Source organism: Balaenoptera physalus (assembly GCF_965194825.1).
Source record: "Balaenoptera physalus genome assembly, chromosome: 5".
Taxonomy (NCBI): Eukaryota; Metazoa; Chordata; class Mammalia; order Artiodactyla; family Balaenopteridae; genus Balaenoptera; species Balaenoptera physalus.
The window spans coordinates 134959316-134985738 of NC_138884.1; the positions used below are offsets into that span (position 1 = coordinate 134959316).

General features: G+C 34.1%; 1 long non-coding RNA gene across 1 annotated transcript in view; it reads left to right on the plus strand.

Annotated features, from left to right (window-relative positions):
* Positions 1 to 26423, plus strand: part of LOC309661038 — a 570380-nt gene that overhangs the window by 111029 nt on the left and 432928 nt on the right. The gene's annotated exons all lie outside the window — the stretch shown is intronic.

The following is a 26423-nucleotide window of genomic DNA, read 5'->3' on the forward strand; positions in this document are numbered from 1 at the left end:
TATGTCAATCCCAATCTCCCAATTTATCCCCTCTTTCCCCCTTGGTAACCATAAGTTTGTTTTTTACATCTGTGACTCTATTTCTGTTTTGTAAACAGTTTCATTTGTACCATTCTTTTAGATTCCACATATAAGTGATATCATATGATATTTGTCTTTCTCTTTCTGACTTATTTCACTCAGTCTGACAGTCTCTAGGTTCATCCATGTTGCTGCAAATGGCATTATTTCATTCTTTTTAATGGCTGAGTAATATTCCATTGTATATATGTACCACATATTCTTTATCCATTCCTCTGTCGATGGACATTTAGGTTGCTTCCATGTCCTGACTATTGTAAATAGTGCTGTGATGAACGTTGGGGTGCATGTATCTTCTCAAAATATGGTTTTCTCCAGATATATGCCCAGGAGTGGGATTGCTTGATCATATGGTAGCTCTATTTTTAGTGTTTTAAGGAAACTCCATACTGTTCTCCATAGTGGCTGTACCAATTTACATTCCCACCAACAGTGTAGGAGGGTTTCCTTTTCTCCACACCCTCTCCAGCATTTATTGTTTGTAGATTTTTTGATATTGGCCATTCTAACCAGTGTGAGGTGATACCTCATTGTAGTTTTGATTTACATTTCTCTAATAATTAGTGATGTTGAGCATCTTTTCATGTGCTTTTTGGCTATCTGTATGTCTTCTTTGGAGAAATGTCTGTTTAGATCTTCTGCCCGTTTTTTGATTGGATTGTTTGGTCTTTTTGATATTGAGCTGCATGGGCTGTTTGTATATTTTGGAAATTAAACCCTTGTCAGTCGCTTCATTTGCAAATAGTTTCTCCCATTCTGTGGGTTATCTTGAGAAAGAAAAATGGAGGAGGAGGAATCAGGCTCCCTGACTTCAGACTATTCTACAAAGCTACAGTAACCAAAACAGTATGGTACTGGCAAGAAAACAGAAATATAGATCAGTGGAACAGGGTAGAAAGTTCAAAGATAAACCTACACATCTATGGTCACCTAATCTATGACAAAGGAGCAAGAATATACAATAGAGAAAAGACAACCTCTTCAATAAGTGGTGCTGGGAAAACTGGACAGCTACATGTAAAAGAATGAAATTAGAGCATTCTCTAACACAATTCACAAAAATAAACTCAAAATGGCCTAAAGCCCTAAATGTAAGATGGGATACTCTAAAACTCTTAAAGCAAAACATAGGCAGAACACTCTCTGACATAAATCACAACAGGCTCTCTTTTGATTCACCTCCTAGAGTAATGAAAATAAAAACAATCGAATGGGACCTAATTAAACTTAAAAGCTTTTGCACAGCAACAGAAACTATAAACAAAAGAAAAGCTAACCATCAGTCTTAACCAGCAACAAGTATCAACTACCCAGAACTAACCCCCACAAAAAAGATCACAGAGTTTTCTGGGGAGAACTAGAGTTTCTAATATGGATTTGAGGTACTAGACTGAAACATCTGCATTTTGCTCTTTTGTGCTAAATATACAAGGCCCAGCTTCCTTTTCATTTATTCTAAAATGAAGACTACTAGTCAAGAAACTTAACCCATAGGAATAGTTAATAGTTAGCTTTTATGTTGCATTATTTTAAATATAAAGGCAAAATAATGACCACCAGAATTTTGAGAAAATCTTAAAGACCACAGTTAGCAACAGTTATTAAAATATTACTTCAGAAGAAACAGAAGTAATTCAGAAAACTTTAAAAATAATACTATTTGATAATTTGAGAGATATTTGAGAAAATACCTCATTGATTACCACCCCACCACCTCAAAACAAACAAACAAACAAAATTGGGAGCTAAAAGTGATCCCTTGGGGGAGTGTTACTGGGGATGAGGACAAAGGGGTCAGACAAGGTATTTTTCATTTCAATCTTGTCTGAACTATTTAATTTTGCTCATATCCAAGTATTAATTTGATTTAGAATTAAGTAATTAATAATACCCCCACAACAAATTCTTACAAGTTCCAAACTTTTCTTTATATTGATTGAAATAACTGCAGGGTTGCAGATATGCCAGATTTATAATGAATATTATCCTGCTGCTTATTTAAAATATCTAAATTGCATATTTCAAAGGCAAGTTGTAGTTACCATCTACCACTCTATTCCTTCTCCCTCAACCTGGTCATTCCTAGAGTTTTGTATCATGCAGAAGGTCTCCACTGCCTATTCAGTGTACAGAGGAGAAACTAGAAGCCTAGGCAATATTCTTAACATACTCTACCGTGCACTCTTGCACAGTGAATCCATCATGAGGTAGCATCTTTACTCCTCCAATAATTTATCTATCTGAATATCTGTACTTAAGCTAAAGCCATCATCCTTTCTCACAGTGGCTATTGTAATGACCTCCTACTTGGTTTATTAACATCCTTTTTTTCATGCTTTTCTCCTGGGGCATTTCCACTGCAGTCAGTGTCATCTTTTCAGAATACAAAACTGCTTACTTATGTCATTTCTTTGTATAATCATCTTAAATAAGTTTCCTTAGCCCCTGGGATAAAGTCTCACCCCCTTCACAAAATGCTTTCTCCCATGACTCCTTGTTTTGCCTCACCTCATAGAATTCTCCTTCTCACACTCTATTCTCCAGCCACTAAGGCCCTTTCATTTCCCATGTTGCCCGCCTCCCTCTTACCTTAAGGAAATTGTATACGTTGTTTCATCTTCTTGGAAACATCTCTCTTCTCCCTTCTCATCTAGTTAATGTTCACACATCCTTTACACGTAAACTCAATATTGAGTCTTTTCAATTCTGTTGCACTAAAACCACTGACAACCAGTACTCTGTCTGATGCTTCCCTCCTCAGCACTTACCTGTGGGCGTTTAGACAATGATTTAATTATTATCCCTTTATGCCAGTATACCATAAGCTTCACAAAAGAAGGGATCATATAAAAACTGTTCACTTCATTCCTACTTTTTAAAGAGTGACTTGTTTTTAATAAGTGCTGAAGAAATATTATTGAATAAATTAACTATGTACAAAGCATGATTAGATTACTCAAAAAGGTACAAAAAACAAATAGCCATGGTTCCTGCCATACATTTTCTCAATTTATAACATGATAATTTCTCTTTCAAAATTTTCTGAGATAATCTAATTTTTATTTTTTATAATATGATATTGTCTTTTATGACTTCTTTCTAGAATACAATCCATTTCTACCAGGCATTCAAATTTATTAGTGAGAAATTGTATATGTTAGTTTTCTTTGTTTCCATGGTTGTGATTTTCCATCTTTCTATCTTCTTTTTTCCTCTCTCTCTCTCTCTCTCTCTCTGCTCTCTCATACACTCTTAAATTGTAGGAGTTAATTATATAATTTTAGTTAAGAGAATTTTGCTGATTATATCTATCAGTTTCACTCTACATCTTTTTTAAATGATTTATTATTTATTTTTTATTTTATATTGGAGTATAGTCGATATAAAATGTTGTGTTAGTTTTGGGTGTGCAGCAAAGTGATTTAGCTATACGTGTATCTATTCTTTTTCAAATTATTTTCCCATATAGGTTATCACAGAGTATTGAATAGAGTTCCCTGTGCTATACAGTAGGTCCTTGTTGATTATCTATTTTATATATAGTAGTGTGTATATGTTAATCCCAACCTCCTAATTTATCCCTCCCCCCAGTCTTTCCCCTTTGGAAACCATAAGTTTGCTTTCTAAGTCTGTGAGTCTATTTTGTAAATAAGTTCATTTGTCTCATTTTTTAGATTTAACATATAAGTGATTATCATATGATATTTGTCTTTTTCTGTCCTACTTACTCCACTTAGTATGATGATCTCTAAATCCATCCATGTTGCTGAAAATGGCATTATTTCATTCTTTTTTTATGGCTAATATTCCATTTTATATGTGTACCACATCTTCTTTGTCCATTCTTCTGTTGATGGACACTTAGGTTGCTTCCATGTGTCGGCTATTGTAAATAGTGCTGCAGTGAACATTGTGGTGCATGTATCTTTTTGATTTATAGGTTTGTCTGGATATACGCCCAGGAGTGGGATTGCTGGATCATATGGTAGCTCTATTTTTATTTTTTAAGGAACCTCCATACTGTTCTCCACAGTGGCTGTACCAATTTACATTCCCACCAACAGTGCAGGAGGGTTGCCTTTTCTCCATACCCTCTCAGCATTTATTGTTTGTAGACTGTTTGATGATGGCCATTCTGACCAGTGTGAGGTGTTATTGTAGTTTTGATTTGCATTTCTCTAATAATTAGCAATGTTGAGAATCTTTTCATGTGCTTTGTGGCCATCTGTATGTCTTCTTTGGAGAAATGTCTATTTAGATCTTCTGCCCATATTTTGATTGGGTTGTCTGTTTTTTATATTGAGCTGCATGAGCTATTTGTATATTTTGAAGATTAACCCCTTGTCGATTGCATCATTTGCAAATATTTTCTATCATTCTGTGGGTCGTCTTTTCATTTTGTTTATTGTTTCCATTGCTGTGCAAAAGCTTTTAAGTTTAATTAGGTTCCATTTGTTTGTTTTTATTTTCATTACTCTAGGAGGTGTACACAAAAAGGTGTTACTGTGACTTATGTCAGAGTGTTCTGCCTGTGTTTTCCTGTAGGAGTTTTATAGTATATGGTCTTATATTTATGTCTTTAATCCATTTTGAGTTTATTTCTATGTATAGTGTTAGAGAATGTTCTAATTTCATTCTTTTATATGTAGTTGTCGAGTTTTCCCGGAACCACATATTGAAGAGACTGTCTTTTCTCCATTTTATATTCTTGCTACCTTTGTCATAGATTAATTGATGATAAGTGTGTGGGTTTATTTTTGGGCTTTCTATCCTGTTCCATTGATCTATACATCTGTCTTTGTGCCAGTGCCATATTATTTTGATTATTGTAGCTATATAGTATAGTCTGACATCAGGGCACATGATTCCTCCGGCTCCATTTTTCCTTCTCAATATTGCTTTGGCTATTGGTGGTCTTTTGTGTTTCCATACAAATTTTAAGATTTTTTGTTCTAGATCTGCAAAAAATTGCTTTTAGCAGTTTGATAGGGATTGCATTGAATGTGTAGATTACCTTGGGTAGTATAGTCATTTTGACAATATTGATTATTCCAATCCAAGAACGTGGTATATCTTTCCATCCGTTTGTGTCATCTTCAGGTTTTTTTCATCAGCATCTTATAGTTTTCAGAGTACAGATCATTTGTCTCCTTAGGTGGGTGTATTCCTAGGTATTTTATTCTTTTTGGTGTGATGGTAAATGGGATTATTTCCTTAATTTCTCCTTCTGATCTTTCGTTTTTAGTGTATAAAAATGCAACAGATTTCTGTGTATTAATTTTATATCCTTCAACTTTACCAAATTTATTGATGAGCTCTAGTATTTTTCTAGTAGCATCTTTAGGATACTATGTATAATATCATGTCATCTGCAAACAGTGACAGTTTTACTTCTTCTTTTCCAGTTTGGATTTCTTTTATTTCTTTTTCTTCACTGTTTGCCATGGCTGGACTTCCAAAACTATGTTGAATAAAAGAGGTGACAGTGGACATCCTTGTCTTGTTCCAGATCTTAGAGGAAATGCTTTCAACTTTTCACCATTAAGAATGATGTTATGCTGTGGGTTTGTCCTACATGGACTTTATTATGTTGAGGTAGGTTCCCTCCATGCCCACTTTCTGGAGAGTTTTTATCATAAATGGGTGTTGAATTTTGTCAAAAGATTTTTCTGCATCTATTGAAATGATCATATGGTTTTTTATTCTTTAGGTTGTTAATGTGATGTATCACACAGATTGATTTGCAGATATTGAAAACTCCTTGCATCCCTGGGATAAATCCCACTTGATCATGGTATATGATCCTTGTAATGGATTCGGTTTGCTAGTATTTTATAGAGGATTTCTGAGTCTATGTTAATCAGTGATATTGGCCTGCAATTTTCTTTATTTGTGGTATCTTTGGTTTTGATATCATGGCGATGGTGGCCTCATAGAATAAGCTTGGGAGTGTTCCTTCCTCTGCAATATTTTGGAATAGTTTCAGAAGGATAGGTGTTAACTCTTCTCTAAATATTTGATAGAATTCGCCTGTGAAGCCATATGGTTTTTTACTTTTGTTTGTTGGGAGTTTAAATCACAGTTTTAATTTCTGTGCTTGTGATTGGTCTGTTCATGTTTTCTATATCTTCCTGGGTCAGCTTTGGGAGATTGTACCTTTCTAAGAATTTCTCCATTTCTTCTAGGTTGTCCATTTTATTGGCATGTCATTGCTTGTAGTAGTCTCTTATGATCCTTTGCATTTCTGTGGTGTCCATTGTAACTTCTCCTTTTTCATTTCTATTTTTATTGATTTGAGCCCTCTTCCTTTTTTTCTTGATGAGTCTGGCTAAAGGTTTATCTATTTTGTTTATCTTTTCAAAGAACCAGCTTTTAGTTTTATTGATCTTTGCTATTGTTTTCTTCCTCTCTATTTCATTTATTTCTGCTCTGATTTTTATGATTACTTTCCTTCTGCTAACTTTGGGTTTTGTTTGTTCTTCTTTCCCTAGTTGCTTTAGGTGTTAGGTTAGGTTGTTTATTTGGGATATTTCTTGTTTCCTAAGGTTAGATTGTACTGCTATAAACTTCCTTCTTAGAACTGCTTTTGCTGTGTCTGATAAGTTTTGGAACGTCGTGTTTTCATTTTCATTTGTCACTAGGTATTTTTTTATTTCCTTTTTTATTTGTTTAGTGATCTGCTGGTTGTTTAGTAGCATATTGTTTAGCCTCCACAATTTGTGTTTGTGTGTTTTACAGTTTTTTTTCTTGTAGTTGATTTCTAATCTTAATAGCGTTGCAGTCAGTAAAGATGCTTGATATGACTGAAATCATATCAAGCATCTTTCTGGGCTTGCTTTTTGGCCCAGCATGTGATCAGTCCTGGAGAATGTTCCATGTGCACTTGAGAAAAATGTGTATTATGCTGCTTTTGGATGGAATGCTCTACAAATATCAATTAAGTTCATCTGGTCTAATGTATTATTTAAGGCCTGTGTTTCCTTGTTGATTTTCTTCTGGATAATATATCCATTGACAATAGTGGGGTGTTAAAAGTCCCCCACTATTATTGTGTTGTGGTTGATTTCTCCTTTTATTGCTGTTAGTATTTAACTCATATACTGAGGTGCTCCTCTGTTGGGTGCATATATATTTACAGTTGTTATGTCTTCTTCTTGGATTGATCCCTTGATCATTATATAGTGTCCTTCCTTGTCTCTTGTAACAGTCTTTATTTTAAAGTCTATTTTGTCTGATATGAGTATTGCTACTCCAACTTTCTTTTGATTTCCATTGGCATGGAATAGCTTTTACCATCCCTGAACTTTCAGTCTATATATGTCCCTAGATCTAAAGTCAGTCTCTTGTAGACAGCATATATACAGGTCTTGTTTTTGTATCCATTCAGCCAGTCTGTGTCTTTTGGTTGGAGCATTTAATCTATTTACATTTAAGATAGTTATCAACATGTGTGTTTTTATTGCCATTTTGTTAATTGTTTTGGATTTGTTTTTGTAGGTCTTTTTCCTTCTCTTTTGTTCTCTTGTAATTTGATGACTGTCTTTAGTGTTGTGTTTGGATTGTTTTTTTTTTCTTTTCTGTGTGTGTATCTATTGTAGATTTTTGGTCTGTGATTATCATGAGGTTCTATATACAGTCTACATATACATGATTGTTTTACGTTGCTGATCTCTTAATTTCAAATGCATTTCCAATATCCTGCATTTGTACTCTCCTCTTTTCATGATTGCTGGTTTTGATACCATATCTGTTTGTGGATGATTTCCTACCTTTACTATATATTTGCCTTTACCGGTGAATTTTCTAATTCATAATTTTCTTGTTTCTTTTTGTGACCTTTTCTTTACTTTCTACCTAGTGAATTTCCTTTAGCATTTCTTATAAAGCTGGTATGGTGGTCACTCTGCATCTTAACTTCACTTCTTTTATTTTTAAGTAAAATGTGTATATATTTAAGGTGTACATCATGATGATTTGATATAAGCAGTAAAATGATTACTGCAGTCAAACTAATTAACATATCTTCTCCTGACAGTTACCATTTTGTGTATGTGATATGAGCACTTGTAAACCACTCTCTTAGCAAATTATAGTATTCAATAAAGTATTATTTACCTGTAGTCATCATGCTGTGCATTAGATCTCTTGATGATTCATCCTACATAATTTCACTTCTTAATGGTCTCTTTTGAGAAAGAGGAGTTCTCCATATCATTGTAGACAGAGGTGTCAATCTTTTCATTGCTTGTTTTATTGCTTGTAGTGTTTAGTGCCCTAAGAGAGCTATGCTATCCCCAAAGCCATGGCAATATTTTGCTTTGTTCCAAAAACTATTTTGTATTACCATTCTCGTTTAGAGATACAGTTCATTTGGTATTGAATATTTTGTGCATGGTGTGAATAGTCGTCAAGATTTTATTCCCCATTTGAGCATGTATCTTGTAATGAAAAGACCATATTTTATCCATTTCCTTACAACAGTGGCTTTGTCACAAGTCATATGAGTATAGGTCTGTTTCTGAAAGTTACATTTTGTCATTGATTCTTGGGCAAAAGGTCAAAACATGGATATTATCATACAGGTTGGATTACTGCAGTTTTAAAAATAAGTCCTAAAATCTAATAGTTTAAGTCTTCCAGCTTTGTTCATTTTCAAGGTTGTCCTAGAAAATCAAAGCATTTTCCTTTTCCATATAAATTTTATAATACTCTTGTCAATATTGACAGTAAACATGCTGTGATTTTAATTGAGATTACTTTGAATCTACAGTTTGACTTGGAGTAAATATATTTTTCCTTAGGTATTTGATATTTATATGTATAAATATATACATATATGTGATGTTATTATAAAATTTACTTCATTTTCTGTAGTGATTTACAGAAATATGATTGAATTTTATAGTTTGACATGACGTATAGCAACTGTACTTGTCAGTTCTTATTTTTTATATATAGATCTCATTAGATTCTTCCAAGAATACAATCATGTTGTCTATGAATAATAGAAAATATACTTCATCTTTACAGTCATATCCATTATGCTGTTTTCTGGCCTTTATTGTACTTATTTGGATCTCCTGTAAATATATAATAAAATTGATATTGGTACATATCCTTGTTTGTTCTCAGTCTCAGGGTAACAGTTTTTAATATTAATGAAAATTTCCAAATATACAAAGATTGAAAGAATTATATGTGAAATACCTATATCTTAACACCTGAACTGTACATTTACTATCTTAATATACTTGCTTATAACCAATTTATCCAACTCTGAACCCCTCTATTCATCAATTCATCTTATTTGTATTGTATTTAAAAGTAATTTGCAGATTAGTAAATTTCAATACTAAATATTGTCAGTATATATATTATTAAAGTAGAATAAAATGTTTTACAGATTGTTTTGAAGTAAAATTTACTTGTATATGTAAATGCACAAGTCTAAGTTTATCATTAGATAAGTAAAATACGATGTATTCTGACAAGCGCATATATCTGTATAACATAAATTCCCATCAAGCCATAAATCAATGCCACAAACCAGAAAGTTTCCTCATACCCCTTTCCAGTCAATTAATGCCCTCACTTTCACTCACCCAAGGGCATCTACTCTTCTGAAATTCTTTGCCATAGATTGGTTTTGTCTTTCCTACCAGTTTATATAAACAAGATCAACAGTATGTACTCTTCTGAGTGTCTTCTTTCACTTACCACATGGTGTTGTGTTTAAGCACTTTACAACTTTTTATTGAGGAGGAGTGTTCCATTGCATGAATATGTCAAACTTTACTCATTTTGCTGTTGGTGAACACCTGAAGTGGTTCTGTGTTTAGTTACTGTGAATAAAGCTTTTATGAATATTGTTGTATATGTCATTTTGTGGATATATGTTTTTATATTTCTCTTTGGTAAATAAGTAGGATTAGAGTTATCTGATTATTAGGTAAGTATATGTTTATGTATTCTAGAACGTTTTCCAGAATAAATGTGTGATTTTGCAATCCCATGAAAAATGCTTGACAGTTTCAATTGCTCCACATCCTTGACAATATATGATAATTGTCAATCTTTTAGTTAGTCTGGGGAATATGTAGTGGCATTTTGTGATGATAGTAAGTCGCATTTATCTGATGATTAATGAAATTAAACATACTTCCATATACTTATTATCCTATGTAAAGCAATATCCTTTGTAAAGTATCCATTAAATCTTTGCTTATTTTTACTGTTAAAGTATCAGAGTTCTTATATATATCCTGCATAGTGGTCCTCTCTCAGATATATATTTTGTGAATATTTCCCTGGTGTCTTGCCTATTCATTTATTTTTAAAGCATTTTCTTGATGGCCAGGAGGGGTTTTTTTATATGATATCTATGTATTTTTAATATCATTCCTACTTTATTATTTTTATGGTAATTGCTTAATGTTTCCTGTCTTAGAAACCTTTATCTACTTCCAAGTCAATCAGATATTTACTCTTATTTTCTTCTAGAAAATGTATAGTTTTAGCTATTATGTTTATTTCTGTGATCCAAGTTAAATTATTTGGGGGGTTTGATGTGAACTAGTGATTATAGTGATTGATATACTTTCTTGTTTCTCTGGAATACCCAGGGGCTTTTTGTAAATGTCCTTTATAATATTGAGAAACCTTTATTTTATTGCTACATTGGTGAGAATTTTGGCAGAAATGGGAATTGAATGGGCTTTTTGTAAAATGTTGTTCCTACATCTATCTAAATAATTATATCACTTTTCTCTTTCAATGAATTAATTTGAAAATTCAACAGGTTGATTTCTGAATGGTGAACTAATCTAACATTACTAAAATAAAGCCCACTTAGTCATGATGTATTAACTCTTCTTTCATTGCTAGATTCTGTCTATTAATATTTGTTAAGGAATTTTATGCCTATGTTCATGAAGAGTGTTGGTCTGTAATTTCCTTTTCTGTGATGTTTTTGTCACATTTTGATGTCATGGTTTTGCTGGCCTCATCAACTGAGCTGGAAAATATTCTGTCCTCCTCTATTTTCTGAAAGTGTTTGTGTAAGATTCCTGTCATTTTTTTCCTTAAATATTTGGTAGAATTCATTAGTAAACCCATATGAAATCATTTATGCTTCCTTTCTTATATTTTTCAAGTTGCTATCGCCCAATAAACTTTTTAAAAAACCTATCTTTGTTTCAGCATATGCTTCTCAGAGAACCCAAAAGGCCCACTGATTCAGTATTTAGATAGATATAGCAATATATAGATTTTCTATTTCTTCTTACATTGTTTTCTAAAGATGTGAATTTATAAGAATTCATCCTTTTAATCTGTTTTCATGTTTTCTGGCTTAATAGTGTTAATAGTCATAATTTCTTCATAAGATCTGTAGTAATACTGTAGTTTTATTTTTTCTCTCTTGATCTGTCAATCTTGCCAAATGTCTATCAGTTTTATTTATCTTTGTGAAAAATCAATTTTTGATTTTACTAATTTTCTCCATTGTTTTTCTTTATCAATGTTTCTGATATGTATACTTACATTAATTATTTTTCATGTAACTTTGTTGGGTTTATTATGCTCCTTTTTTTCTTGATTCTGTACAACAAATTATCATCTTATATGCAAGTGAGGCTATATATTTTTCTGTAAGCACAGCTTCAGCATTATACCACAAAATTTTGATATATTTTATTTTCATTATCATTCACTTTAAAATATTTCCAATTTCTTTTTTCATTTATTCTTTTTCCTATCATTTATTTAGGAGTTTATAAATGTCCAAATATTTGGGCATTCTGTAGTCACATTTTTGTTTCCTTTTTTTATTGTTTGTTTTAATTTCTAGTTCAGTTCTACTGTAGTCAGAAAAAAATACTTGACTGATTTAAGTTTTTTTTTCAAATTTGTTGAGAATTACCTTAAGTCAAAGCATATAATCAATTTGTTAAAATTTTCATGTATACTTGAGAAGAGTATGAATTCTCTCATTTTGGTGTATAGTGTTATAGTATGTCAATTAGGTCAGATGTGTTATCTTTGTTTTTTAAACCTTAATGGCTGCTCAGAAAATCTTTTACCCTCCTTTAACTTTCAACCTTCCATTTTCCTAATATTTAATGAAGACTCTAAAAACACCACTCAGTTGTGATTATTGTAATTGTTTATCACTTGGTTTTCAAATTGACAGTCTTTGACCTACAATTGGCTTTGTTTATATTTAATATGTTTATATTTGTTTATATTTATTGATAATTATGGGTTTATATCTGATATCTTCCTATTTTGGCCAACACAATGATGCATTTAACATATTTTAAAAGTATTTTGTCCAGTTTCCTTTTTGACTGCTTTAATCAGGAGTGGATGGAAATTTCTGTTTTACCACATAGCTAACAATAGCTTCCTCTTTGTCTCTTTCTGACTTTTTTTTTTTAAATAGGAGCTTTTTGGAGGCAGCATTATATTTTTGTTTTATTTTTTGTTTGTTTTATTGTTTTTCATTTTTTTTGACATATGATATGTAAACTGGCCACAGAAGTTAGCTAGGAATATAGGAAGCTTCAAAGTATGTATGTAGTCTTAATCATCTCTTATATGCAGTCACTCAAATGAGCTAATTCTCCATAATGCCCATGATTTTGAGTGAGCTTAACTCACAGTTAAAGTCAGTAAGCCATAGGTCAGTAAGTGCATAGGTGCATGTGTGTTAGTCTGTGAAATGACTTAGGTATTATTTGTTCTTCTTCAGCTATCTATGATCAGTAGCTCAAAAACCAGTTACCATCTACTCACTCCACCCTCACTCCACCCCTGTGCCCACTGACTTTCTGCTTCCTCTACACTTGTTTATTGTCTCCACCCATGCTACATTGTATTCTGACATGATACTAAGGGACAATTCTATAGTTGATACTTATGCCTAGGTTATGGTTTCAAGTAATATATTTTTTGAGAACACTGTGGGTCACTAGACATACTTTTTGAAGAACTCTTTGTGCTGCTGAAGATCTATTGAGATACATGTTTTCCGTTTGAAATGTCCCTTCTCTGAGTCTACTTTTCACGCACTTGACAGCTATTCTTTGTACTTTAAGTATGAATTGTAAAAATGGTATTTCTTTTCTTTTTGATTGGCTTCAGGAAAAAAAATGAGGTAGAAATAATTTTGCTCATCTTTTTTTTTTCCACCTAAAAATCAAGAACAATTTTAGGCCATGCAACTAAATTTTCTACATGCCTAATTAAAAAGGAAAGTCTGACTTCTGTTTTTGGAAGGAAAAAGAGAGGGACAGAGAAGAAGAGAAAGAGGTGCTGCTTTTGGGGGGCATATACTTATATAGCAAAGGGACCTAGAGGTCTTCTACTTGTGAATTTTCACTGAAATATTGAAGCATATATTAAAAATTAAACATAAATCAATTTGGCCAACTAATAGAAGTATGGGGATTTTAAATAAGTCTATACATAAAAAGATGTAGTATAGAGATAAAAGTTTTCCATGTATTCTGATTCTATAAAAGCATTTGATTCAGTGATATTTGATGTGATAAATTATATAAACAAAGGCCACCATGTTCTTTTAGAGACTGGAAAACAGAGATTCTGACAAAACTGGCATTAAATTAAAACCCATATGAAAGTTCTTCAAACCAGTGACCATGTCAAAAATTAAATAAATGGATTTTCAAACCTAAACTAACAGAGATCATGTATCTGGTATCTTGAGAAACTCCATCAGAATTACACATGAGCCACTTCAAATGTAGGCAACAAGACATATTCATTAAGGGTAATCCAGGGAACATGAACCAGAAGCATATGGCAGTTGTCTTTATCATACAAAATTTGGGTTGAGGTAAAATATATACAAAGAATCTAAGACATTCATACAGCAGACTGTCTTAGAAACGATTTTTTCTGGCCACTCGGTTCTTGATTTTTTCCAAGGCTCTACTGAAAATAACACATAGAAATGTGCTGGGAAACTGTAGAAGAGTTTTACAAGTTTGGCCAAGATAATTACCCATTTTTGTATGCTTTTTATTATATTTTTTAAAACTTTCTGTTTTGTTTTAAAGAATTTAACATGATTTAAAGTGGCTTTCAAGGTATATAATACTTAATATATCAAAAGTAGAATGCAAATAAGAAACAACAGAAGTAAAAGTAAAACAAGTAACAGAGAAAAATCTAAGATGTTGCATGCTACAATATTCTGTACTTATATATTGTTATATATTAGAAAGCCCACAGATCTAATAGGAGTAAGTGGAAAGCCAGTTTTTGATTAGCCATACAAATAGATGGTGTGACCTAAAAAAAAAAATGTTTGGAATTGGTGCATGATTTAAGGAAACCATTTGCTGTATAACTTCTTGTTTCTTGCCTTGACACCAATAACACCCTAATTTCTCAACTAATATCTTCATCTCACACAATTCAAAAACCATTCTCACTATTGAAAGTTTATGTTTATCTGTTTGAATGACTGATATATTCCCAGATAATAAATGTCATTAGAGTTGATATCATAATGCTCCTTGCTCATCTTTTTTTTTTAGATGAAGTATAGTTTCAGGTGTATACCATATTAATTTCATATTTTTATAGATTATACACCATACAAAGTTAATATAGAATATTAACTATATTCCCTGTTCTGTACATCACATTCTTGTGACTTATTTTTTTACATTTATCAAAGTATAGTTGATTTACAATGTTATGTATTTTTGTATATATTTCTACTGTACAGAAAAGTGATTCAGTTATATATATATTTTCTTTTTCATATTCTTTTCCATTATGGTTTATCACAGGATATTGAATATAGTTCCCTGTGCTATACAGTAGGACCTTGTTGTTATCCATTCTATATATAATAGTTTGTGTCTGCTAATCTCAAAAATCCAATCCATTCCTCCCCTATCCCATTCCCCCTTGGCAACCACAAATCTGTTCTCTATGTGAGCCTGTTTCTATTTCATAGATAAGTTCATTTGTGTCATATTTTAGATTCCACGTATGTGATATCATATGGTATTCATATTTCTCTTTCTGACTTATTTCACTTAGTATGATAATCTCTAAGTTCATCCATGTTGCTGCAAACGGCATTATTTCATTCTTTTTTATGGCTGAGTAGTGTTCCATTGTATATATGTACCACATCTTCTTTATCCATTCATCTGTTGATGGACATTTATGTTGTTTCCATATCTTGGCTATTATAAATAGTGCTGCAATGAACGTTGGGGTGCATGTATCTTTTTGAATAATACTTTGCATATATGCTTAGGAGTGGGATTGCTGGATCATATGGCAACTCTATTTTAGTTTTTTGAGGAACCTGTTATCCACAGGCGCTACACCAATTTACATTTCCACCAACAGTGTAGGAAGGTTTCCTTTTCTCCACACCCTCTCCAGTATTTGTTATTTGTAGACTTTTTAATGATGGTCATTCTGACAGGTGTGAGGTGGTATACCTCATTGTAATTTTGATTGGCATTTCTCTAATAATTAGCAATGGTGAGCATCTTTTCATGTGCCTGTTGGCTATCTGTATGTCTTCTTTGGAGAAATGTCTATTTAGGTCTTCTGCCCATTTTTCTACTGGGTTGTTTGTTTTTTGTTGTTGTTGTCATTGAATTGTATGAGCTATTTGTATGTTTTGGAAATAAAGCCCTTGTCAGTCGCATCATTTGCAAATATTTTCTGCCAGTTCGTAGGTTGACTTTTTGTTTTGTTCATGGTTTCCTTTGCTGTACAGAAGCTTGTAGGTTTGATTAGGTCCCACTTTTTAATTTCTGTTGCCTTTGGAGAGTAACCTAAGAAAACATTAGTTAGATTGATGTCAGAAAATGTTTTGCCTATGTTCTCTTCTAAGCTTTATGGTGTTATGCCTTACATTTAAGTCTTTAGGCTATTTTTTTTTAAAGCCGAAATCTGGGAAAGCACTCTTTTTTTTTTTTTTTTTTTTGGTTGCTCCATGTATTAGTTGCGGCACATGGGCTCCTTTGTTGCAGCATGTAAACTCTTAGTTGCGGCATGCATGTGAGATCTTGTTCCCTGATGAGGGATCAAACCTGGGTGCCCTGCGTTAGGAGTGCGGAGTCTTAACATCTGTGCTACCAGGGAAGTCCCTAGGCTATTTTGAGTTTATTTTCCTGCATGGTGTAAGGGAATATTCCAACTTCATTGATTTACATGTGGCTGTCCAACTTTCCCAACACCACCTCCATTGTGTATTCTTTCCTCCTTTGTTGAAGATTTATTGACTGTAGGTGTGTGTGTTTATTTCCGGGCTCTCTATTCTGTTCCATTGATACATATGTCTGTTTTTGTGCCAGTACCACACTGTTTTGATTACTGTAGCTTTGTAGTATTATCTGAAGTCTGGGAGGGTTATGCTTCCTGCCTTGTTCTTTTTCCTAAGGATTCATTTGGCAATTCTGGGTCTTTTATGGTCCCACATAAATTTTATGATTATTGTTCTAATTCTGTGAAAAATGTAAAAGGTAATTTGATAGGGATCACATTAACTCTGTAGATTGCTTTGAGTAGTATGGCCATCATAACAATATTAATTCATTCAATCCAAGAGCATGAGATATATTTCCATTTTTTTGAATCACCTTCAGTTTCATTTATTAATGTTTTATAGTTCTCAGCATAAGTCTTTCACCTCCTGGGTCAGGATTATTACTAAGTATTTTATTTGTGTGTGTGACTTATTTTATAACAGGTTGTTTGTACCTCTTAATTCCATTCACCTCTTTTGCCCCTCCCCATTCCCCTTTCTCCTGTGGGAACCACTAGTTTGTTCTCTGTATCTGTAAGTCTGTTTCTGTCTTGCTATATTTGTTTGTTTGTTTTGTTTCTTAGACTTCACATATAAATGAAAACATTTATTGTCTTTCTCTGTCTGACTTATTTCACCAAGCATAATACCCCCTAGGGCCATCCATGTTATCACAAATGGCAAGATTTCATTCTTTTTTTCCCCCATTTTTATGGCTGAGTAGTATATTTTCTTTATCCATTCATTTGTCGATGGGCACTTAGGTTGCTTCCATATCTTGGCTATTGAAAATAATTCTTCTAGGTATTTTATTCTTTTTGTTGCAGTGGTAAATTGGGTTGTTTCTTTAATTCTCTTTCTCATGTTTTGTTGTTAGTGTATAGGAATGCAAGAGATTTCTCTACATTAATTTTCTATCCTGCAACTTTACCAAATTCATTGATGAGCTCTAGTAGTTTTCTTGTAGCAGCTTTAGGATTTTCTGTGTATAGTATCATGTCATCTGGAAACAGTGACAGTTTTACTTCTTTTCCAATTTGGATTCCTTTTATTTCTTCTCTGATTGCCATGGCTAGGACTTCCAAAACTATGTTGAATAATAGTGGCAAGAGTGGACATCCTTGTCTTGTTCCTGATCTTAGAGGAAATGTTTTCAGTTTCTCACCCTTAAGTATGATGTTTGCTGTGATTTTGTTGTACATGGCCTTTATTATGTTGAGGTAGGTTCCCTCTATGCCCACTTTGCTGAGAATTTTTATAAACCATAAATGGGTGTTGAATTTTGTCAAAAGATTTTTCTGCATCTATTGAGGTGGTCATATGGTTTTTATTCTTTAGGTTGTTAATGTGGTGTAGCACATTGATTGATTTGTGAATATTGAAACATCCTTGCATCCCAGGGATAAATCCCACTTGATCCTGGTGTATGATCCTTTTAATGTATTGCTGGATTTGGTTTGCTAGTATTTTGTTGAGGATTTTTGAATCTATGTTCATTAGTGATATTGGTCTGTAATTTTCTTTTGGTCTGTGATATCTTTGTCTGGTTTTGGTATCAGGGTGATGGTGGCCTTGTAGAATGAGCTTGGGAGTGTTCCCTCCTCTGCAAGTTTTTGGAAGAGTTTGAGAAGGATGGGTGTTGGCTCTTCTCTAAATGTTTGATAGAATTCACCTGTGAAGCCATCTGGTCCTGGACTTTTGTTTGTTGGAAGATTTCTAATTACAGTTTCAATTTCATTACTTGTGATTGGTCTGTTTATATTTTCTATTTCTTCATGGTTCAGTCTTGGAAGGTTATTCCTTTCTAAGAATTTGTCCATTTCTTCCAGGTTGTCCATTTTATTGGCACGTAGTTGCTTGTAGTAGTCTCTTATGATCCTTTGTATTTCTGCAATGTCAGTTGTAATTTCTCCTTTTTCATTTCTAATTTTATTGACTTGAATCCTCTCTGTTTTTTTCTTGATGAGTCTGGCTAAAGGTTTATCAATTTTGTATATCTTCTCAAAGAACCAGCTTTTAGTTTCATTGATTTTAGCTATTGTTTCCTTTGTTTCTATTTCATTTATTTCTGATTTGATTTTTATGATTTTTTTCCTTCTACTAACTTTGGGTTTTGTTTGTTCTTCTTTCTCTAGTTGCTTTAAGTATAAGGTTAGGTTGTTTATTTGAGATTTTTCTTGTTTCCTGAGGTAGGATTCAATTGTTATAATCTTCTCTCTTAGAACTGCTTTTGCTGCATCCCATAGGTTTTGTTTGGGTCATTGTGTTTTCCTTTTCATTTGTTTCTATGTATTTTTTTATTTACTCTTTGATTACTTCAGTGATCTCGTTGTTACTTAGTACCATATTTTGCCTCCATGTTGTTGTGTTTTTTAGGTTTTTTTTCCTGTAATTGATGTCTAATCTCATAGCGTTGTGGTCAGAAAAGGTGCTTGATACAATTTCATTTTTCTTAAATTTACCGAGGCTTGATTTGTGACCCAAGATGTGATCTGTCCTGGTGAATGTTCCTTGTGCACTTGAGAAGAAAGTGAGTGTATTCTGCTGCTTTAGGATGGAATGTCCCATAAATATCAATTAAGTCTATCGGATCTATTGTGTCATTTAAAGCTTGTGTTACCTTGTTTGTTTTCTTTCTGTATTATCTGTTCATTGGTGTAAGTGGGGTGTTAAAATCCCCCACTATTATCCTGTTCCTGCCAATTTCCTCTTTTATGGCTGTTAGATTTTGCCTTATGTATTGAGGTGCTCCTATGTTGGGTGCATAAATATTTATAATTCTTATATCTTTTTCTTGGATTAATCACTTGATCATTATGTAGTATTCTTCCTTGTCTCTTGTCACAGTCTTTATTTTACAGTCTGTTTCGTCTGATACGAGTATTGCTACTCCAGCTTTCTTTTGATTTCCATTTGCATGGAATATCTTTTTCCATCCCCTTACTTTCAGTCTGTATGTGTCCCTAGGTCTGAAGTGGGTCTCTTGTAGAAAGCATATATATGGGTCTTGTTTTTGTATCCATTCAACCAGTCTGTGTCTTTTGGTTGAAGCATTTAATCAATTTACATTTAAAGTAATTATCGATATGTATGTTCCTATTACCATTTTCTTAATTGTTTTCGGTTTGTTTTGGGGGGTCTTTTTCTTCTCTTGTGTTTCCTGCCTAGAGAAGTTCCTTTAGCATTTGTTGTAAAGCTGGTTTTGGTGGTGCTGAATTCTCTTAGATTTTGCTTGTCTGTAAATCTTTTGATTTCTCCATTGAATCTGAATGAGATCCTTGCTGGGTAGAGTAATCTTGGTTGTAGGTTTTTCCCTTTCATCACAATAAATATATCCTGCCACTCCCTTCTGGCCTGCAGAGTTTCTGCTGAAAAATAAGCTGGTAACCTACCTAAGGAGGCAAAGGAACTACTCAGAAAACTATAAGACACTGATGAAAGAAATCAAAGATGACGCAAACCGAAGGAGAGGTACACATGTTCTTGGATTGGAAGAATCAATATTGTGAAAATGACTATACTACCCAAAGCAATCTACAGATTCAGTGCAGTCCCTATCAAATTACCAAAGCATTTTTCACAGAATTAGAACAAAAAATTTTACAATTTGTATGGAAACACAAAAGACCCACAGTAGCTAGAGTTATCTTGAGAAAAAAAACAGAGCTGGATGATTCGGGCTCCCTGACTTCAGACTATACTACAAAGCTACAGTAATCAAGACAGTTTGGTACTGGCACAAAAACAGAAATATAGATCAATGGAACAGGATAGAAAGCCCAGAGATAAACCCACACGCCTATGTTCACCAAATCTATGACAAAGCAGGCAAGGATATACAATGGAGAAAAGACAGCCTCTTCAATAAGTGGTGCTGGGAAAACTGGACAGCTACATGGAAAAGAATGAAATTAGAACACTACCTAACACCATACACAAAAATAAACTCAAAATGGATTAAAGACCTAAATGTAAGGCCAGACACTATAAAACTCTTAGAGGAAAACATAGGAAGAACACTCTTTGACATAAATCACAGCAAGATCTTTTTTGATCCACCTCCTAGATTAATGAAAATAAAAACGAAAATAAACAAATGGGACCTAATTAAACTTAAAAGCTTTTGCACAGCAAAGAAAACCATAAACAAGGTGAAAAGACAACCCTCAGAATGGGAGAAATTATTTGCAAACCAAGCATGGGATTAATCTCCAAAATATACAAACAGCTCAAAAAATGGGTGGAAGACCTAAATAGACATTTTTCCAAAGAAGACATATAGATGGCCAAGAGGCACATGAAAGGATGCTCAACATCACTAATTATTAGAGAAATGCAGATCAGAACTACAATGAGGTATCACCTCACACTGGTCAGAATGGCCATCATCACAAAAATCTACAAACAATAAATGCTGGAGAGGGTGTGGAGAAAAGGGAATCCTCTTACACTATTGGTGGGAATGTAAATTGATACAACCATTATGGAGAACAGAAGGAAGGATCCTTAAAAACTAAAATTAGCACTACCATATGACCCAGCAATCCCCCTACTGGGCATATAGACTGAGAAAACCATAATTCAAAAAGACCCATGCACCACAATGTTCATTGAAGCACTACTTACAATAGCCAGGACATGGAAGCAACCTAAATGTCCACTGACAGATGAATGGATATAGAAGATGTGGTACATATATACAATGGAATATTACTCATCCATAAAAAGGAACGAAATTGGGTCATTTGTAGAGACATGGATGGACCTAGAGTCTGTCGTACAGAGTGAGTAAATCAGAAAGAGAAAAACAAATATCATATATTAACACATACATGTAGAATCTAGAATAATGGCAAAGATGAACTTATTTTCAGGACAGGAATAGAGACACAAATGTAGAGAACAGATGTGTGGACCCAGTGTTGTGGGGAAGGAGGGTTGGGATCAATTGGGAGATTGGTATTGACGTATGTGCACTGCCATGTGTTAAATAGATAGCTAGTGGAAACCTGCTGTATAGCACAGGGAGCTCAGCTTGGTGCTCTGCGGTGACCTAGATGGGTGGGATGGGAGGGTGGGAGGGAGGTCCAAGAGGGAGGGAATATATATATACTTATAGCTGATTCACTTTGTTGTATAGCAGAAACTAACACAACATTGTAAAGCAACTATACCCTAATTTTAAAAAGTAAAAAAATAATAATAATAATAATTTTTCTATATGCATTGGGATACATATATCTTTTTGAATTGGTTTTTTTCATTTTTTTTCAGATAAATATCCAGAGGTAGAATTGCTGGATTGTATTTCCTCTATACCCATTTCTTTTTTTGAATTTTTGAATTTTATTTTATTTATTTTTTATATAGCAGATTCTTATTAGTTATCTATTTTATACATATTAGTGTATATATGTCAATCCCAATCTCCCAATTTATACCCATTTCTTATAAGTCTGGTTTAGTGGTGATACACTCTTTTAGTTTTGCTTGTCTGGGGAACACTTTACCTGTCCTTCAACTCTGAGTGATAACCTTGCTAGGTAGAATATCTTTGGTTATAGTTTGTTTGTTTTTTTCCTTTCAGCACTTTAAATATATCATGCCATTCCTTTCTGGCCTTAAAATTTCTGCTAAAAAATCAGCTGGTAACACTATGGGGGTTCTTTGTATGTGACTCTTTTTTCTCTTGCTGCCTTTAAAATTCTCTTTAAGTTTTGTCATTTTTAAAGATGATAACTTTTGGTGTGGATCTGTTTGGGTTCTTCTTGTTTGGGACTCTCTGTGTTTCCTGTACCTGGATATCTGTTTCCGTCTTCAGATTAGGGAGATTTTCAGCCATAATTCCATCAAATATATTTTCTGCCTCTCTTGCTCTCTTTTCTCCTTCTGAGACCTCTGTAATGCAAATGTTAGTACATTTGATGTAGTTTCTAAGGGTCCTTAAATATCCTCTTTTTTAATTTGTTTTTTTTTTCTTTTTGCTCTTTTGATTGGGTGATTTCCACTATTCTGTCTTCCAGGCCCCTTATATATTTTTCTTTAGCATCTAATCTCCTGTTGATTTCGAGTGTATTTTTCATTTCAGTGATTGTATCCATCTGTGTGGTTCCTTTTCTATGTTCTAATTCTTTGTTGAAATTCTCATTGTGTTTCCTTATTGTTTTCCCTATTTTGGTGAGCTTTTTTAAAATGACCATTTGAACTCTTTATCCGGTAAATTACTTATCTCTTTTCATTAGGGTTTTTTTCTTATTTTTTTGTTTGGAACATAGTCTACTGTCTTCTCATTTTGTTTGACTTTTTGTGTTTGTCTCCATGAAATTAGGTGAAACAGTTACCTTTTCCAGTTTTAAAGTTGTGTCCTTGTATAGGAGTGCACCTATGCAGTTTGTGTGTGCCCAGTGGCTTTGGCAGGAAGGCTGAAGTTGAAACGAGTGTGGGCTGAGGATTTTTGCAGAGTGTGCTGGTGGCTGCTGCCTTAAGGGTGGGGTGGGGGAAGCCTGCAGCCAGAAGGGGTAGGGCTGGAGCACAGAACAGGCCTGGGCTTCTCTCAGCTGATGCAGGCAGTGCCACCTTGAAGGAGGGAAGGCATGGAGCCAGAGCCCAGTATGAGCCATGGCTTTTCCCAGAGTGCAGAAGGGCTGATGCTTTGGCAGGTGGTAGGGGGTGGTTGGAGCTGGAGCTCAGTGCAGACTGGCAGTGCATGCTGGGGCACTGTTGGCAAGCTGGCTAGAGTACAAAGCACTTTTCAATCTGCTGCCTCTGCACTGGGACTGGGAACAAATAGGATTGTGGTTCACACTGTAAGAGCACATTTTGTTTCCTATAGCCCTCCAGTTCTACCTATTGTAAGACATACTGGATTTCAAAACCAGTTAAGGGGCCTTATCTTCCAGTGCTGGACTCCAGGGCTGAGGTGCCCAATAGGGGGCTTGAACCCTTTGCTCCTTAAGGGAGCCTCACTGTTAGTGATATTTCCTTCCTCTTTTGGGTCACCCGCTGGGGGTGTGTGTCCTGACTAGATCACTTCTCTTCCCTTCTACCCATCTTAGTGTGTTTTTTCTTTATATTCTTAGTTGGAAAAGAGCCGTTCTGCTAGTCTTCAGGTTGCTCTCAGAGACGTTTGCTCTACATATAGTTGTAGTTTTGTTGTGTTCATGGGAGAAACTGAGCTCTTTGCTCAACTTCATATACCAAGTTTCTAACACTATTCTACCATTTCTACTTGTGTTAACACATTGTGATGTTTACCTAATTTGATTGGGTATGATTAAATAATGGTTCTGTAATATGGGTGTATGTATACAGTCATTTCTACTACAACGTGATACATGCATTCTTGAACATTTTGTGTTATGTAAAATTGTTCACTGAAATAAGAAGGCATGCTGGAAAGATAAAGTTATGGACAAACCACTTAAAATATATGCAGCTTTGTAACCTGATCTCCAACTGAAAAACAATGTTACAAGTAAATATAAGATACAGTAAATTACACTTTTTAAAAGGTGAAGGGAGTTTTAGGTAAGGGGATTTAAGGAAAAGTAAAATCTATTGAATTAATGAGAAGACAAACAAAATATAAAAAGTTAAGGGAGAATGGAGCAGCAAGCATTTTCAAGGTAGAGGGTATATTCAAACTAGGTCTAAATTTGGCTGGTACTCTAAGCTGTGTAAATAAGCATACTGTTCATTAAGCTGCCATTACTGAAGGTGCAGACAATGGGCAAGTGAGAAAAAATGGTCCTGTTTATATTGACAGGCAGGCATTGTCATTGTACTCATATTTTTTTTTCATGGTGATAGATGATTGGAAACTAGAACACCAGGTGAAGTATTCCCACTAAAGAGGAAGACTGATAGAAGTCTCCATTCTTGAGACTGTGACTAAGGGTATAGGGGAAAATATCACTGGATGCTAGTTAGAAATTAGTTACTGGATACCACTCAGTGTAGAGAAAGCACACTTTTATGTGGGGCCACATAAAATGATAGAGAATCCATCTTGCAATGAGAGGAAATAAGCCCCAAGGAACAGCCTAAAAAGAAGCTGAAAACAAGATCAGATAAGATCAGTAAGGAGAGGAAAGAAGAAATTAGAACTTGTTATCAGAATCTCGTAATATTTTAGATATAATGTGTTATATAATTCTGCTAACTCTAATGAAGTAGATACATTTCTTATTCTAAGTTGTGAACTATGCTATTCTCAACAAATCTTTTAAGTGCCTTCCTAAACTCCTGGGTTAGCTACTGCTTCTGTCTGTTTGAAATGCTTCTTTTCTGCATTTCACCAGTAACAGGTGACACACCCCTGATCACAGAGAAAGACATGTGATTTAGTCCTGGCCAATTAGTAGCCCTGTCCATGGGATTTCATATGGGAAAGGCATGTGACATAGCCTTGGCCAATTATTGTTATTTCCCAAGATTGTTCTTACTCACCTCAATGGAGAGCCCTTGCTTCTCAAGTCACAGAGCTAGGATGTGAATATAAGGCTACACCATTTGTGATATTCCTCATTATGTGCAAAGAAGTTGAGTACAGAAGGACAGAATTAAGGGAAGAAAGTACAAACAGAGATGAGTAACAGATGGAAATGAAAGGTTGAAGAGAGGGAGAGAGGGGGAGAGAGAGGGAGAGAGAGGGAAGGAAAAACAGTATCCTGGCAACAAAAGTTTCCTCTTCCTAAAGTCCCAAAGATGGCATTGATCCTACAGTTCTTTCTCTGCCCTGTAAACCCTCAGTAGCCTTCTAGTAAATTGTTTTTTGTTTGTTTGTTTTATTCTTAAACTAGTTTAATTTGAAACCCCAAAAGTTCTGAATGATCTCAAATTAAAGAAACTCATTTAGTTTTATACCTGGGTTCTGAGTCAGATGGAAGCTGGCTGACAATGTCATTTATGACTCAGGTGCCCCTATTAGGCAGAACACAGCAAAAAACACAACAGAGTATCTAACCAGAGGGGCAAGATATAAATCTGGACCATATATATATATATATATAAAATATAAATGCTTGCCATTCCTTTTAGGCATGCTGATTATTACTCCCTCAGGATGGGAAGCAAGGTAGTATATTATGTTTCCCCAAATGATTTTTCTTTCTCTTCTCATACTCAACCCGCACCACGTTCCCTGAGAAGAAACACATTATAAAATGTCTCTTTATAAAGATTACTTTACCTTTTGGCACTTATACTTTTATAATTCCCTGTATAATGTATTAAGAGTTATACTGTTTCAAGATTCAACAAAACGAATTTCCCCAAAGAATCTAAAAGGAAAGGTAATTGAAATATTAAGATAATATAACTTGAAAATAAATATTTAAGGCTTTGCTTAGATATTTGTTTGTCAGAGGCAGGATAAAATAAGAGATAAAAGATATCAAATGTAGCAGAAAATATTACTGCAAATTATTCAAGAAGTAGTATAATTAGCAGAACTAAAATGTCACACTGCTGTGATATGCAAATGTGAAATAGCAATAAACGTTAGCTATGCTTTAATAAAATGTTATAGTATTTCTCTAAAGTGCTGCATCCTAAAGGACAAGTGCTGCATCCTAAAGGACTCAAGAGTTGAGCTGTAACACCAGTTAAACATGAAATATTTGGTTGATGTTCATCAACCAAATCAGACTCCCAGATCGTTCCAGAGCATATCCTTTGTTCCATATGGGTTTCTGAAGTGCCTCATGATTGCTAATGAAGGGCAGTTCTCTTCTGTTGCTGCTGCAGACAATGGGTTTGAATATCTGGCAATATCACTGGCTGCTGGCTACTTTTCTCCATGACACTGCTGTTGCCAAAAGACTAATGTTATATTTCACTGCATCTCAGATACGCATGGTATTATATTTTATTCAAAATTGGGCTACATCTTAAAATTGCTATTGGCTAGGCAGAGTGATGAGTAGTTGATATTGCCTGAGGATTCAAGAACTTTATCAGTTAAAAAACAACCTCACAGAATAGTTTAGTGACTTGGATATATTCGTAAAGGCATTGCTGTTACTGAATTGGTAGA